Source organism: Tachyglossus aculeatus, chromosome 2, assembly GCF_015852505.1.
Source record: "Tachyglossus aculeatus isolate mTacAcu1 chromosome 2, mTacAcu1.pri, whole genome shotgun sequence".
Taxonomy (NCBI): domain Eukaryota; kingdom Metazoa; phylum Chordata; class Mammalia; order Monotremata; family Tachyglossidae; genus Tachyglossus; species Tachyglossus aculeatus.
In genome coordinates this window covers 5190438-5205248 of record NC_052067.1, presented here as the reverse complement: position 1 = coordinate 5205248, position 14811 = coordinate 5190438, and the positions used below count along the sequence as shown (strand labels likewise).

The 14811-nt window shown below is 43.0% G+C and overlaps 1 protein-coding gene and 1 pseudogene across 1 annotated transcript in view; both read left to right on the top strand.

The window, feature by feature from the left end:
• The window catches only part of THSD7A (thrombospondin type 1 domain containing 7A), a 329576-nt gene that overhangs the window by 82250 nt on the left and 232515 nt on the right, over positions 1-14811 (top strand). The gene's annotated exons all lie outside the window — the stretch shown is intronic.
• Positions 3375-3528, top strand: LOC119923843 (annotated as a pseudogene).

Here is a 14811-nt window from a genome sequence, read left to right as displayed (position 1 = left end):
ACATAGTAAGCGCTTAATAAATGTCATTAGTAGTAGTAATATTATTATTATTATTAACTCATATCTACCTCAGTTTTTAGAACAGGGTTGGCGCAAAGTAAGTTCTTAACAAGTTCCATAATTATTATTACTATCATTCTTATTACTATTATTACAAAGCCCTAAATGGAAATTAAGGCAAACCCAGAACAATAGCAGAGAGTCACCATTAGACTGATTTCAGTCATTTTAGCGTTGTTTTTTTTTTAGTGCTAGAAGCTTCTGAAAACGAAGGGCAGTGGGCACTTAGAACTTAGATGATTGATGTGGAAGGATTTAGGAATAATGAAAGTGTCATAAATTCACTGTTTTTTTTATGTTTATTATTGATTGTTCAGGAGTTCTGGTAGGAGGAATTCTTTAGCAGTCTCCTAGGGGCCTCCAAAAATGATTCTTCCTACAACATGAGAATCAATCAATCAATCGTATTTATTGAGCGCTTACTGTGTGCAGAGCACTGTACTAAGTGCTTGGGAAGTCCAAGTTGGCAACATCTAGAGTCGGTCCCTACCCAACAGTGGGCTCACAGTCTAGAAGGGGGATACAGAGAACAAAACAAAACATATTACCAAAATAAAATAAATAGAATAGATATGTACAAGTAAAATAGCAGATATGTGAGACCTGCTTCCCCAAACTCCCTCTGCTCTGGGATCTGTGACCTTTGGATATTTGATATTCACCTCCCCCTTAACCCCACAGCACTTACACACAGATCTTTAAATTATACCTTATAAATTATTTATATTAATGTCTGTCTCCCCTTCTAGGTTATAAGCTCGTTGTGGGCAGGGAACATATCTGCTAACTCCGTTGCATCGTCCTCTATCCAGAGCTTGGTACAATGCTCTGCATATAGTAAGCGCTCAATAAATCTCATTGATTGATGGATTGATGGGTTTTAGAGGACTCGGTAAGCAGGAATAGCTGATGTGCGAGTATAACAGCTGGGCAGATGTGTTTAAAAGGTCTTTCAAGCCTAGATTGTTTTCCTCTGAGAATTGTTGGAGGTATTCGCAACTTGGACCTGATTTCGAAGAAATGGGTATCACACCCTTAAATGAATGAATTGGGGTAGTGATAATGGTAATTGTATTTATTGAGTGTTCACTGAAGAAAGTGCACTGAACTAAGCGCTTGTAAAAGTCCAACAGAGTCACAAGTCATAGTCCCTGCCCTCAAGAACCTTACACTCCACTTAACATTTTCTGATTATAATAATAATAATAACATTATTATTATTAGCCCCCTTCTAGACTGTGAGCCCACTGTTGGGTAGGGACCATCTCTATATGTTGCCAACTTGTACTTCCCAAGCATTTGGACAGTGCTCTGCACACAGTAAGCGCTCAATAAATACGATTGAATGAATGAACTGATATTTGTTAAGTGTTTACTCTGTGCCAAACACTGTATTAAGCACTGGGCTGGATACAAGCAACTCAGCTGCACACAGTCCCTGTCCCACATAAGGCTCATAGTCTTAATCCCTATTTTACAGATGAAGCAACTGAGGCACAGAGAAATGAAGTGACTTACCCAAGGCCACAAAGCAAGACGAGGTGGAGCTGGGATTAGAACCCATGACCTTCTGAATCCCAGGCCCGGTCTTTATCCACTATGCCGTGTTACTGAATATTAATATAGGCAGAGTGATATCATAGTAGAGAAGTGTTACTAAGGTGGAAACTATTAGCAAATCAAATTCCGTTTCTGTCTGCCTTTTCTTTTCCAATGTATTCAAGAGCTTACTACATGCCAGGAACTATACTAGATGCTGGTGTAGATAGGAGAACGTCAAGTTTGGATACAGTCCCTGTCCCACATAAGGCTCATAATGTTAATCCCCAATTTACAGATGAGGGAATTGAGACATAGAGAAGTTAAGTGACTTACCCAAGGTCACACAGTGGGCAAGTGGCAGAGCTGAGATTAGAACCTAGATCCTTCTGTAATTAATTTATTTATATTAATGTCTGTCTCCACCCTCTCTAGAATGTTGTCTGTCTCCAACCCCTCTAGACTCTAAGTTTGTTGTGGGCAGGAAATGTGTCTATTTTTGTATGTCCTCTCCCAAGCGCTTAATTAATGACAGCATTTATTGAGTACTTACTATGTGCAAAGCACTGTTCTAAGTGCTGGAATAATAATGAGGGCATTTGTTAAGTGCTTATTATGTGCAAATCATTGTTCTAAGAGCTGGGGAGATTACAAAGTGATCAGGTTGTCCCACGGGGGGCTCACAATCTTAATCCCCATTTTACAGATGTGGGAACTGAGAGCCAGAGAAGTTAAGTGACTTGCCCAAAGTCACACATCTGACAATTGGAGGAGCCGGGATTTGAACCCGTGGCCTCTGACTCCAAAGCCTGTGCTCTTTCCATTGAGCCATGCTGCTTAGTGCAGTGTCCTGCACATGGTAAGAGCTCAATAAATATGATTGACTGACTCACTTACTGAGTGACAGGGGTGCTCCTTCTATTGCCAGATCCTGGAGCCTTGTGGATTCAGGAGTTGATGCTGGGAAACTCTGATTGAGGAGACAGTACAGAGTTAGGGGAATCTAGTGAATAGCCAGAACCCCTGCGATCTCCACTTCCATGCTAAGTTTGTAATTTAAAGCCCCACGTGTATTAGAGTATTTCTGCCCTATAGAATTTGGAGAAAAATGGTTGATTTATAGGGCCAAAGGAAAATATGTTCTCCTATAATCTCACACCTTCCCCAATAGCCCATAGGCTTCACGAGGACAGAACTGACTGGAAGTCAAACCGTCAGTCAGTGGTATTAATTGAGTGTTTACTGTGCTCAGAACACTATGCTAAGTGCTTGGGAGAGGACAATATAACGTTTTTCATTCATTCATCATATTTATTGAGCATTTACTGTGTGCAGAGCACTGTACTAAGTGCTTGGAAAGTACAGTTTGGCAACAAAAAGAGACAATCCCTACCCAACAATGGGCTCCCAGTCTAGAATACCAGAAACATCCCCTGCCCTCAACGAACTTACAGTCTAGAGGGGGAGACAGACATTAATAGAAATAAATAAATGTCAGATATGGACATAAGTGCTGTGGGGTGGGGACAGGGGAAGAATAAAGGGGGCTAGTCAGGGCAATGCAGAAGGGATTGTAAGCTTGTTGTGGGCAGAGAACGTGTTTGCTAATTCCGTTGGATTGTCCTCTCCCAAGCACTTCGAACAGTGCTCTGCACATAGCAAGTGCTCAATAAATACCATCAATCGACTGAGGAAGGAAACATGTCTTGCCTCTATTGGGCTCTCCCAAATGATTATGACAGTGTTGAGCACTCCTTGGGTGTTCGATCAATATCATTGCTTCTCGGCCTTTTGGCTAAGATCAAGTGTAGTATCTGTTCTTATCAGTTTAATGTCTGATACGTTCTCTATCCACTATATTTAGAGAAGCAGTGTTGCTCAGTGGAAAGAGCCCGGGCTTTGGAGTCACAGGTCATGGGTTCAAATCCAGGCTCTGCCAGTTGTCAGCTGTGTGACTTTGGGCAAGTCCCTCAACTTCTCTGTGCCTCAGTTCCCTCATCTGTAAAATGGGGATTAAGACTGTGAGCCCCATGTGGGACAACCTGATCACCTTGTACCCCCCCAGCGCTTAGAACAGCACATAGTAAGCGCTTAACAAATACCATTATTATTATTATTATTATTATTGACGGCTACACTTAAGCATTTAGGTGCTACTCACCCATCCTCCCCCACCCCCCCCAAAAACACTTATGAAAACAACAGCCCAGAACGTGGCCTAGTGGATCGAGCCCAGAAGGTCATGGGTTCTAATCCTGGATCCGCCTCTTATCTGCTGGCTGACCTTAGGCAAGTCCCTTCACTTCTCTGTCCCTCAGTGACCTCATCATTAAAATGGGGATTAAGACTGTGAGCCGGATATGTGGCAGGGACTGTGTCCAACCCGATCTGCTTGGATCCACCCGGGTGCTTAGAAAAGTGCTTTGCACCTAGTAAGTGCTTAACAAATACCATAATTATAATTATTATTATTATATCCTTAAATTTAGCTGCTTCCTCATCTTGTAATTTATTTCAATCTCCCCTACTAAACCGAAAGTTAGCTGAAGGCAGAGATAATGTCTACCAACTGTATTATACTATCCCAGATGCTTCGAACGGTGCTCTGTGCGCAGATTTTAGCCTCCTCGAGGGCAGCAGTTGTGCCTGTCAACTGTGTTGCATTCCCGTAAGTGCCTAGAACAGGACTCTAAACCCACCAAGCGCTCCATAAATACCATTCATCGATTGACCAAAACTACATGGCTATAGGATCAAAGCCGAATAATTCCCCTTCAGACCATAACCGTTTTTCTTCCTCGTTTACTCCCTCTACTGAAATTCAGGATTCAGCCCGTCTTTCCCCTCCACATCCATTTGGGCAGCTGCCACTCCTTCTACCCTATGGTCTGTAGTAGTAGAGAGTCTGTGGGATGAGGAAAGATGAAAGAAAGAGTCTTCAAGAGGAAGAAGGTTTTAAAAAGCTAAACATGACCGAGGCCAACCCGGTTTTTAGCAAGCCGAGACGAATCGATCCCATCAGAGGTCCGTGACAAGCAGTTACGGCATAATCACTCTTCATGGTAGGTGCTTCTGGATGTGGATATATTTCGGAGAGTCCACTTAATTATAGACATGAGCCATTGCCTCGGAGGCTCCTGATGTTTCCATTATAAATCCTGGCTTGGGAAGACGGATACTTCGGGGCTGTCAGATTGCATCGGGCAAGAGAGGGCCCCAAGCGCTTTCTGCTTGGCCCTTTTTCAGTGGTTGGTGTTAATTGTGAAACACTGAAATAAATGAGCACAAACAATATAAGCGAAGCACTAAAGTTCCTCTTGGAAATGACAGTCGTTTGCTTTAGGTGACTGAAGAACGCGTCTGGCAGATGGGCACTTGTGAAATTAACCTCTATTTGGATTGCCTCATCCAAATGAGTCAATACAATGAGCTCCGTATGGGACAGGGACTGCATCCAACCTGATAATCTTATACCTACCCAAGTGCTTCATACACTGCTTGGCACACAGTAAGTGCCTAACAAATACCACCGTTATTATTATTAGGAAGAAGAATCCCACTCTCATTCATTCATTCACTCAATGGTATTTATTGAGCGCTTACAGTGTGCAGAGCACTGTACTAAGCGCTTGGGAAGTACAAGTCAGCAACATATAGAGATGGCCCCTTCCCAACAACGGGCTCACAGTCTAGAAGGGGGGGACAGACAACAAAGCAAAACATATTAACAAAATAAATTAAATAGAATAGTAAATATGTACAAGATGTACATATTGAATATATTCTCTTCCCTTGATGATGCATGCAACCAAAGATAATATTGATTTGTTTGGTGTGTCCAACCCAATTTCTATCTTTTTGCGCTTCTTATTTCCTTGAGATTTCAAGTGATGCTCTTCAATGAAAGTCTCTAAACCAGCCATGGGATGGTCTCTAATTTGGTAAAATTGCTCCTCAAGAGAGAGCAGAGAGGAGGCCACCAATGGAACCAACACCTATAAAACCAGAGGCTGCCCCTGGGGAATCTGTTTGGTCAGACCCAACGGACGCTATTTGACTCAGGAAGCAGCATGACCTCGTATAAAGAGCATGTCCCTGGGAGCCGGAGGACTTGGGTTCTAATTCCCACTCTACAAATTGTTCTGCCACTTGCTAGCCATGTGACCCTAGAAGTTAGGTCACCTAACTTCTCTGTGCCTCAGTTTCCTCAACCATAAAATGGGGATCCAATATCTGTTCTCCCTCCCGCTTTAGACTGTGAGCCCCACGGGGACAGTGTCTGACTTAATTGACTTGTACCTCCCCCGGCACTTAGAACAGTGTTTGACACAGTGCTGAAGAAGTACTGAAAAACAAACTTATGTAGCAATCACAAAACTCTAGGCAGACAGAACTTGGGAAAATATTTCTCATGTGAAAGTTGTCACACTGAACCAATGGCATTGGGGTAATTAGTCAACCAATCTGAACCCTGCAGTGATGAGATGACGCTAAAATAAGGGCAGCACTGTCAACACCGGCTTGAGATCAGCTCCATCTCCCAGTACTCATCAAAAGCTCATTTATAGAGGACACAACAGCCGACTTGTACTTCCCAAGTGCTTAGTACAGTGCTCTGCACACAGTAAGCGCTCAATAAATACAATTGAATGAATGAATGAATAATAAATAATACTAATAATGGTATTTATTAAGTGCTTACTGTGTGCAAAGCACTTTTCTAAGTGCTGGGGAGGTTACAAGGTGATCAGGTTTTCCCACGGGGGGCTCACAGTCAATCCCCATTTTACAGATGAGGTAACTGAGGCCCAGAGAAGTGAAGTGACTTGCCCAAAGTCACACAGCTGACAATTTGGGGAGCCAGGATTCAAACCCATGACCACTTACTCCAAAGCCCGTGCTCTTTCCACTGAGCCACGCTGCTTCTCAATAAATACTATGAATGAATGAATGAATAAATGGGTTCCATCCATCAGTCAGTCTATCGTATTTATTGAGCGCTTACTGGGGGCAGAGCACTGTACTAAGCACGTGGGAGTGTACAATATAAGAGACACATTCCCTGCCCACAGCAAGCTTACAGACTAGAGTTCATTCAGTTGTATTTATTGAGTGCTTACCGGGTGCACAGCACTGTACTGAGTGTTATATAGAGAGTGCAGGCTTTAGGTACCTGGGGCAGACACCTGACCCAGGATAGAGCTCAAGTCTGGGAGTCAGAAGGTCATGGGTTCTAATCGCAGCTCTGCCGCCTCTCTGTTGTGTGACCTTGGGCCATTCATTTCATCTCTCTGGGCCTTAGTGCCTTCCTCTGTAAAGTGTGTCTTGAGGCTGTGAGCCCTTCATTGGACAGGGACCGTGTCCAACCTAATTTGCTTGACTCCACCCCAGAGTTTAGCACAGTGCCAGGTACACAGTAGCACTTAAAAAACCATTATTATTATCGTTATTATTATCTGGCTTAAGACCCTTAACCAGTTCCCTTCCCCCTACTTACACTCCCTTCTCTCCCACTAAATCCCAGCTTGTGTGTTTCACCCTCCCAACATGCTCATTTTGCCTTGTCTCTCTTATTTATAATAATAATGGTATTTGTTAAGAGCTTATTATGTGCCAAGCATTCATTCATTCATTCAATCGTATTTATTGAGCACTTACTGTGTGCTGAGTGTAATAAGCACTTAGGAAGTACAAGTACTGTTCTAAGCACTGGGGTAGATGCAAGGTAATCAGGTTGTCCCACGTGGGGCTCACAGTCTTAATTCCCATTTTACAGATGAGGTAACTGAGGCAAAGAGAAATTAAGCGACTTGCCCAAAGTCATGCAGCTGACAGGTGGCAGAGCCGGGATTAGAACCCACGATCTCTGATTCCCAAGTCCATGCTCTTTCCATTATCATGCTGCTTCTCTTGCCACTGATCTCTTGCTATTATTACTATCATTATTATCATTATAATAATAATGTTGGCATTTGTTAAGCGCTTACTATGTGCAAAGCACTGTTCTAAGCGCTGGGGGGGTATAAAGTGATCAGGTTGTCCCACGTGGGGTTCACAGTCTTAATCCCCATTTTTACAGATGAGGTAACTGAGGCTCAGAGAAGTTAAGTGACTTGCCCAAGGTCACGCAGCAGACGTGGCGGAGCCAGGATTCGAACCCATGACCTCTGACTCCAAAGTCCGTGCTCTTTACCACTGAGCCACGCTGCTTCTCTAAGCACTTAGAGCTTAGTGCTGCTTTTCTAAGCACTCCAGCGCTTAGAACAGTGCTTTGCACATAGTAAGCGCTTAATAAATGCCATCATTATTATTATTATCATTATTACTATCATTATTATTATTATTTATTATCATAATAAATCTCTTGCTATTATTACTATCATTATTATCATTATCATGTACTTGTTAAGCACTTACTATGTGCCAGGCACTGTTCTAAGTGCTGGGGTCTCTCTTCTGTCTGTCTTCTATTGTATCAATCAATCAATCAATGATATTTATTGAGCACTTACTATGAGGAGAGCATTTAGGAGACTACAGTATAATAGACTTAGCAGACACACTCCCTGCCCATAGTGAGCTTACAGTCTAGAGGGAGGGAAAAGACATTAATAAAAATAAATACTCTCCCAAGGGCTACTGCTAAGGGTGATTCCTGGCTTAGTCTGGGCTAAGAAGGGAATGGGAGACAACAATAGAGCAGGGACTGAGAATCAAGCAGAGACTTGAATGGGTTAGAAATGCAGGCTAATTATTATTATCATTATGGTATTTGTTAAGCTCTTACTATGTGTGAATCACTGTTCTAAGTGCTAGAGTAGATAGAAGTTAATCAGGTTGGACCCAGTCCCTGGCCCAAATGGGGCTCACAGACTAAGTGGAAGGAAGAACAGGTATTGGATCCCCATTTTACAGTTGAGGAAACTGAGGCACAGAAAAATTAAGTGACTTGTCCTAGATCACACAGCAGCCAAGTGGCAGAGCCAGGATTATAATAATAATAACAATAATGGCATTTGTGAAGTGCTTACTATTTGCAGAGCACTGTTCTAAGTGACAGAAGGTGATCAAGTTGTCCCACATGGGGCTCACAGTCTTAATCCTCATTTTACAGATGAGGTAACTGAGGCTCAGAGAAGTTAAGTGAGTTGCCCAAGGTCACACAGCAGACGTGGCAGAGCCGGGATTCGAACCCATGACTGGTGACTCCAAAGCCCGTGCTCTTTCCACTGAGCCACGCTTCTTCTCTGGATTAGAATCCAGGTCTTCGGACTCCTAGTGCCATGCTCTTTCCGTGAGGCCAGGCTGCTTCTCATCCTTTCTAATAGGGAAGCACCGTGGCTTAGTGGAAACAGCATGGGCTTTGGAGTCAGAGGTCATGCTTTCGAATTCCGGCTCCACCACGTCTGCTGTGTGACCTTGGGCAAGTCACTTAACTTCTCTGAGCCTCAGTTACCTCATCTGTAAAATGGGGATTAAGACTGTGAGCCCCACATGGGACAACCTCATCACCTTGTACCCCCCCCCAGCACTTAGAACAGTGCCTTGCACTGTTAACAAATACCATTATTATTATTATTATTATTATTATTATTATTATTATTAATGTCAATTTAGAGCTTAAAGGCAAATTTGCCCTGGGCCGATTCAGGCTAGAAAAGGCCTTTTTCCAGCCTGCCCCAGGACTGAATCTCACCAAAGGCAGACTGGTTCGACTCTAGTCACTAGGGTGGGCCTCTGGAAGCACTGGAAAATAGGCGGCTTCAACCCCATCTAGAAGTGACAGATGTCTATTCCGTCAGTCAGTCAGTGAATCATATTTATTGAGCTTACTGTACGCAGAGCACTGTAATAATAATAATAATAATGGTATTTGTTAAATGCTTACTATGTGCAAAGCACTGTTCTAAGCGCTGGAGTAGATACAAGGTGATCAGGTTGTCCCACGTGGGGCTCACAGTCTTCATAGAGAAGTGGCGTGGCTCAGTAGAAAGAGCCCAGGCTTTGGAGCCTGAGGTCACGGGTTCAAATCCCGGCTCTGCCCATTGTCAGCTGTGTGACTTTGGGCAAGTCACTTCACTTCTCTGTGCCTCTGTTACCTCATCTGTAAAATGGGGATTAAGACTGTGAGCTCCCTGTGGGACAACCTGATTGCCTTGTAACCTCCCCAGCTCTTAGAACAGTGCTTTGCACATAGTAAGCGCTTAATAAATGCCATTATTATTATTATTATTATTATATCCCCATTTTCCAGATGAGGGAACTGAGGCCCAGAGAAGTGAAGTGACTTGCCCAAAGTCACACAGCTGACATGTGGCAGAGCCGGGATTCGAACCCATGACCTCTGACTCCAAAGCCCGGGCTCTTGCCACTAAGCCACGCTGCTTCTCTGTACTAAGCGCTTGGGAGAGAACAATATAACAACAAACGGACACATTCCCTTCCCACAATAAGCTTACAGTCTAGAGGGGGGGTGTTGGAGGGTATTATAAGGGCTGTGAAGCGTAATGTGATGGAATCATTCATTCATTTAATCATATTTATTGAGTGCTTTCTGTGTGCATTATAACGTATTATGCACTTGGGAGAGTATGATAGAACAGTGAACAGACACAGTCCCTGCTCTGGAACCTTTTTCAGAAATCCACAGGGGCCCATATTGACTTCCATCCTTCCACCTTCACAACTGATGCATTCCCTTTCCAGATCCCTGGGAATTCTGGCTGTGTTCCCGAGACACAAAACTCAGCACCAGGAGCCAAGGTCGAGGGAGGCTGGACGTTTAAGATAAAAAATATCCCACATAAAGACATCATGGACACCCGCAGTGGGCCAGGAGAGTTCTACAGTGAATTTTCCATTATCGGGCACTAAAAATCATTTTATATTTGAAATCGCATATTTTACTAGATCGTGGACGCTGTCTGGTTTTTCTGTATTTGACCAAGGACCCAAAATCCAACTGATTCTTAACCTTAATACTTGCTCATAATAAAATCAGTCCTACCGAGGTTTCAGAATCAAGGACACCGGATGCTCTATTAATCTCTGAATGACTAGAGCGGAGACGATTTCTCTCTGTCTCGGTTCATGGAAACTAGTTATCGTATCTCAGAGGAGTCCCGAAATGTAATACTCTATTTGTGAAGCCGTTCAGTGTCTCAGCACTTATGTTAACTGATACCAGTAATCAGATGACTGAGAAATCTAACTTCAAGGTTCGTTTGAGAACAAAAAAAGGACGCTATATTGTATTAAGGGATTTTTTTTTCCTTTACTGATCCTAAGGTGCTTTTTATTTTTCACCACTTTGAAAAGTCGGGGGCGTATTGAGGTCTTGGTGAAGTTATCTCTACCGACGAGACACCAAAGAGTAAGTCAGGGGTTACAAGCCTGTAATCGATCAATTGATTGATCGTTCAGTTGATCAATAGATCAGTAGTACTTAATGAGCACTTACTGTATGCTCAGCATCATCATCATCATCATCAATCGTATTTATTAAGCGCTTACTATGTGCAGAGCACTGTACTAAGCGCTTGGGAAGTACAAATTGGCAACATATAGAGACAGTCCCTACCCAACAGTGGGCTCACAGTCTAAAAGGGGGAGACAGAGAACAAAACCAAACATACTAACAAAATAAAATAAATAGGATAGATATGTTAGATATGTACAAGTAAAATAAATAAATAAATAAATAGAGTAATACAGCAGCACTGTACTAAATGCTTTGCGAAGCACAGTATGAAAAAGACGGTTGTCACAATTCCTGTCAATGAGGAGCTTACAGTCCGGAGAGCCTCAGTTGATCACAGTTGGCCTTAAGTGTCCAGAGACTGACACTTAATCAATCCATCAATCAATCATTTATTGAGCGCTTATTGTGTGCAGGGCACTGTACTAAGTGCTTGAAAGAGGACAGAATAATAAAACAGATACACAACAAGCTTACAGTCTAGAGAGACCAGAGTAGCATATGGGGGCCAGTGGATTCTTCAGAGGAGAGAGAGAATCTTTTATTTGTCAGAAACCTTCGTTATTCTGGATTACTTCAACCAGGGGCATCTAAATCGCAGCTCATAAATGCCCAAGATCTGTATGTTAATCCATCGGTGGTATTGATTGAGCGCTTACTATGTGAGAAGCACTGAACTGAGCGCTTGGGAGAGTACGATCCAGCAGAGTTGATAGACTTCCCTTTGCGCACAGCGGGCTTACAGTTTGGAGGGGGAGATGGGCGCTAATATAAATAAGCAAAATTCATTCATTCAATCATATTTATTAAGCGCTTACTGTGTGCGGAGAAGTGTACTAAGCTCTTAGAAAGTACAGTTCGGCAATCCCTACCCAACAACGGGCTCACAGTCTAGAAGATGTTACAGATATCTGCGTAAGTTTGGAGGGGGAGGCGCAGACGTTAATGTAAATAAATAAAATAAATTACAGATAAGTGTGTAAGTGCTATGGGGCTGAGGGATGGGTGATTAAAGGTACAAATCCTAGGGCAAGGCAGCACACAAGGGAATGGGAGAGGGTGGGAATATGTCACAAGGTCAGAAGATTCATTCATTCATTCATTGTCGTATTTATTGAGCGCTTACTCTGTGCAGAGCACTGTACTAAGCGCTTGGGAAGTACAAGTTGGCAACATATAGAGACGGTCCCTACCCAACAGTGGGCTCACAGTCTAGAAGGGGGAGATAGAGAACAAAACAAAACATATTAACAAAATAAAATAAATAGAATAAATATGTACAAATAAAATAAATAAATTTTATTCTCATCATCATCATCATCAATCGTATTTATTGAGCGCTTACTGTGTGCAGAGCACTGTACTAAGTGCTTGGGAAGTACAAGTTGGCAACATATATTAAATTATTTTTATATATAATATATAAATTATTTTACATTTTAAAGATTGAGACTGTCTCATCAACGTGGCGTAGTGGAGAGAGCAAGGGCCTGGGAGTTAGAAGATCATGAGTTCTAATCCCAGCTATGCCACTTGTCTGCTGTGTGGCCTTGGACAAGTCACTTCTCTGTGTGCCTCAGTTCCCTCATCTGTAAAATGGGGATGAAGACTGTGAGCCCCATTTAGGACAGGGACCGAGCCCAACCATATTTACTTGTATCCATCCCAGCGCTTAGTACAGTGCCTGGCACAGAGTAAGCGCTTAACAAAAAGCAGCGTGGCTCAGTGGAAACAGCCCGGGCTTTGGAGTCAGAGGTCATGGGTTCAAATCCCGGCTCCGCCAGTTGTCAGTTGTGTGACTTTGGGCAAGTCACTTGACTTCTCTGGGCCTCAGTTACCTCATCTGTAAAATGGGGATTAAGACTGTGAGCCCCCGTTGGGACAACCTGATCACATTGTAACCTCCCCAACACTTAGAACAGTGCTTTGCACATAGTAAGCGCTTAATGAATGCCATTATAAAAAAAACAATTATTACTATTATCAACAACTGGTATCAGTATTTACCAGGCGCCTGTAGGTTACTAAAAGCACGAGAGAAAACCGTAAATGGTTTCTAGACTGTGAGCCCACTGTTGGGTAGGGACCGCCTCTATATGTTGCCAACTTGGACATCCCAAGCACTTAGTACAGTGCTCTATGCACAGGAAGCGCTCAATAAATACGATTGAACGAATGAATGAATCACAGTGCTCTGGAAAGCCCGAGGGCCTGATTTGAAACTAGGACAAAGTGTGTCCGCTAGCAGTGACAGAACAGTAATCTTAGTGGGTTTTAAATGCTTACTCCATGCCAAGTACTGTACTGAGCGTTGAGGTAGAGACAACGCAAGCTGATCGGACCCATTCCTTGTCCCACATGGGGCTCACAGTCTAAGCAGGAGGGAGAGCAAGTGTTGAATCCCCACTTTGCACATGAGAAAACAGAAGCATCTCGAAGGAACGAGACTTGTCCAAGGTCACACTGCAGGCAAGTGATGAATGGCAGCATTAGAACCCAGGTCCTCTGACTCCAGGCCCGTGCCATAGAGTTTATTCTACTGAGCCAAGTCACACATTTGCTTGGTTCAATATTCTTCAGCAATCCCGCTACTAAAAGATTGAAGGTAAGTAAATATCTGTAAGTTAGTTTATTGCCCTCGTACTTCGCAAATACAGATTTACCGTTTAATGACCAATTCAGGAGGGAAAGGCAAGCTTATTTAAAGGATGCGGGCATAACTTTTAGAGGTGAAATAAAGCTCAATTGAAAGTTCTCCGGCAAACAAGAACACAAAGCTGCTGTTTGCATAATTTCCGGGTGTTTTTTTCGCACCGCTCTTCTGTTTTCAAGCTCTTGGGAACAGTTTCCACCGCTCGTGTCAATATTGAATTTCATTGCAGACACAGTTGCCATTGTCCAAGTGTTCTGGCTTTATAATGAACCATTCTGTGAACCTGGACTTTAGAGTGAGATATGCAAACAGGCAGCTTTAGTGGAAAATCAGAAATCCAACCCTTAAATAAAATGGCACCTTTTTGGCGGAAAAAAGAGAAGGAAGTGAGGAGGCAAACATTTTATTGTGTGGGTCTTTTAGTCAGGGGAATGCTTAGTACATTGTTTGCACTGCCTGAGTTTTCATTGCTTGATTCCAGTGATTGGAACTTGCTTTAGTACAATACTTACTGAGCGAGGGTGCTTACTAAATTACAATACTGCTGATAGCATTTCTTGAGGACGTCCATGCTGAGGCTAGGAATAAAACGCACACATCATCATCAATCAATCGATGGTACTTATTGAGCACTCACTATGTGCAGCCCACTGTACTGAGCGCTTGGGAGAGCCCAATACAACAGAATTCTCCCCCTTCTAGACTGTGAGCCCGCTGTGAGCCCACTGTCTCTATGTGTTGCCGACTTGTACTTCCCAAGCGCTTAGTACAGTGCTCTGCACACAGTAAGTGCTCAATAAATACGATTGATTGATTGATTGATTGAATTAGTGGAAATCTTCCCTGCCCACAGTGAGCAGGGAACGTCCTCTAGACTGTCAGTTGGTCATTGGCAGGGAACGTGTCTACCAACTCCATTATAGAGTACTCTCCCAAGCGCTTATTACAGTGCTGTTCACGCAGTAAGTGCTCAATTACCTACGATTGATTGATAGAGGAGGAAAACGTGTTGAGTTGATACAATTAAGGTGTAAATACATAGGGGAGGTTTCCTGAAGGAGTTGAGATTTTAGTGCTGCAG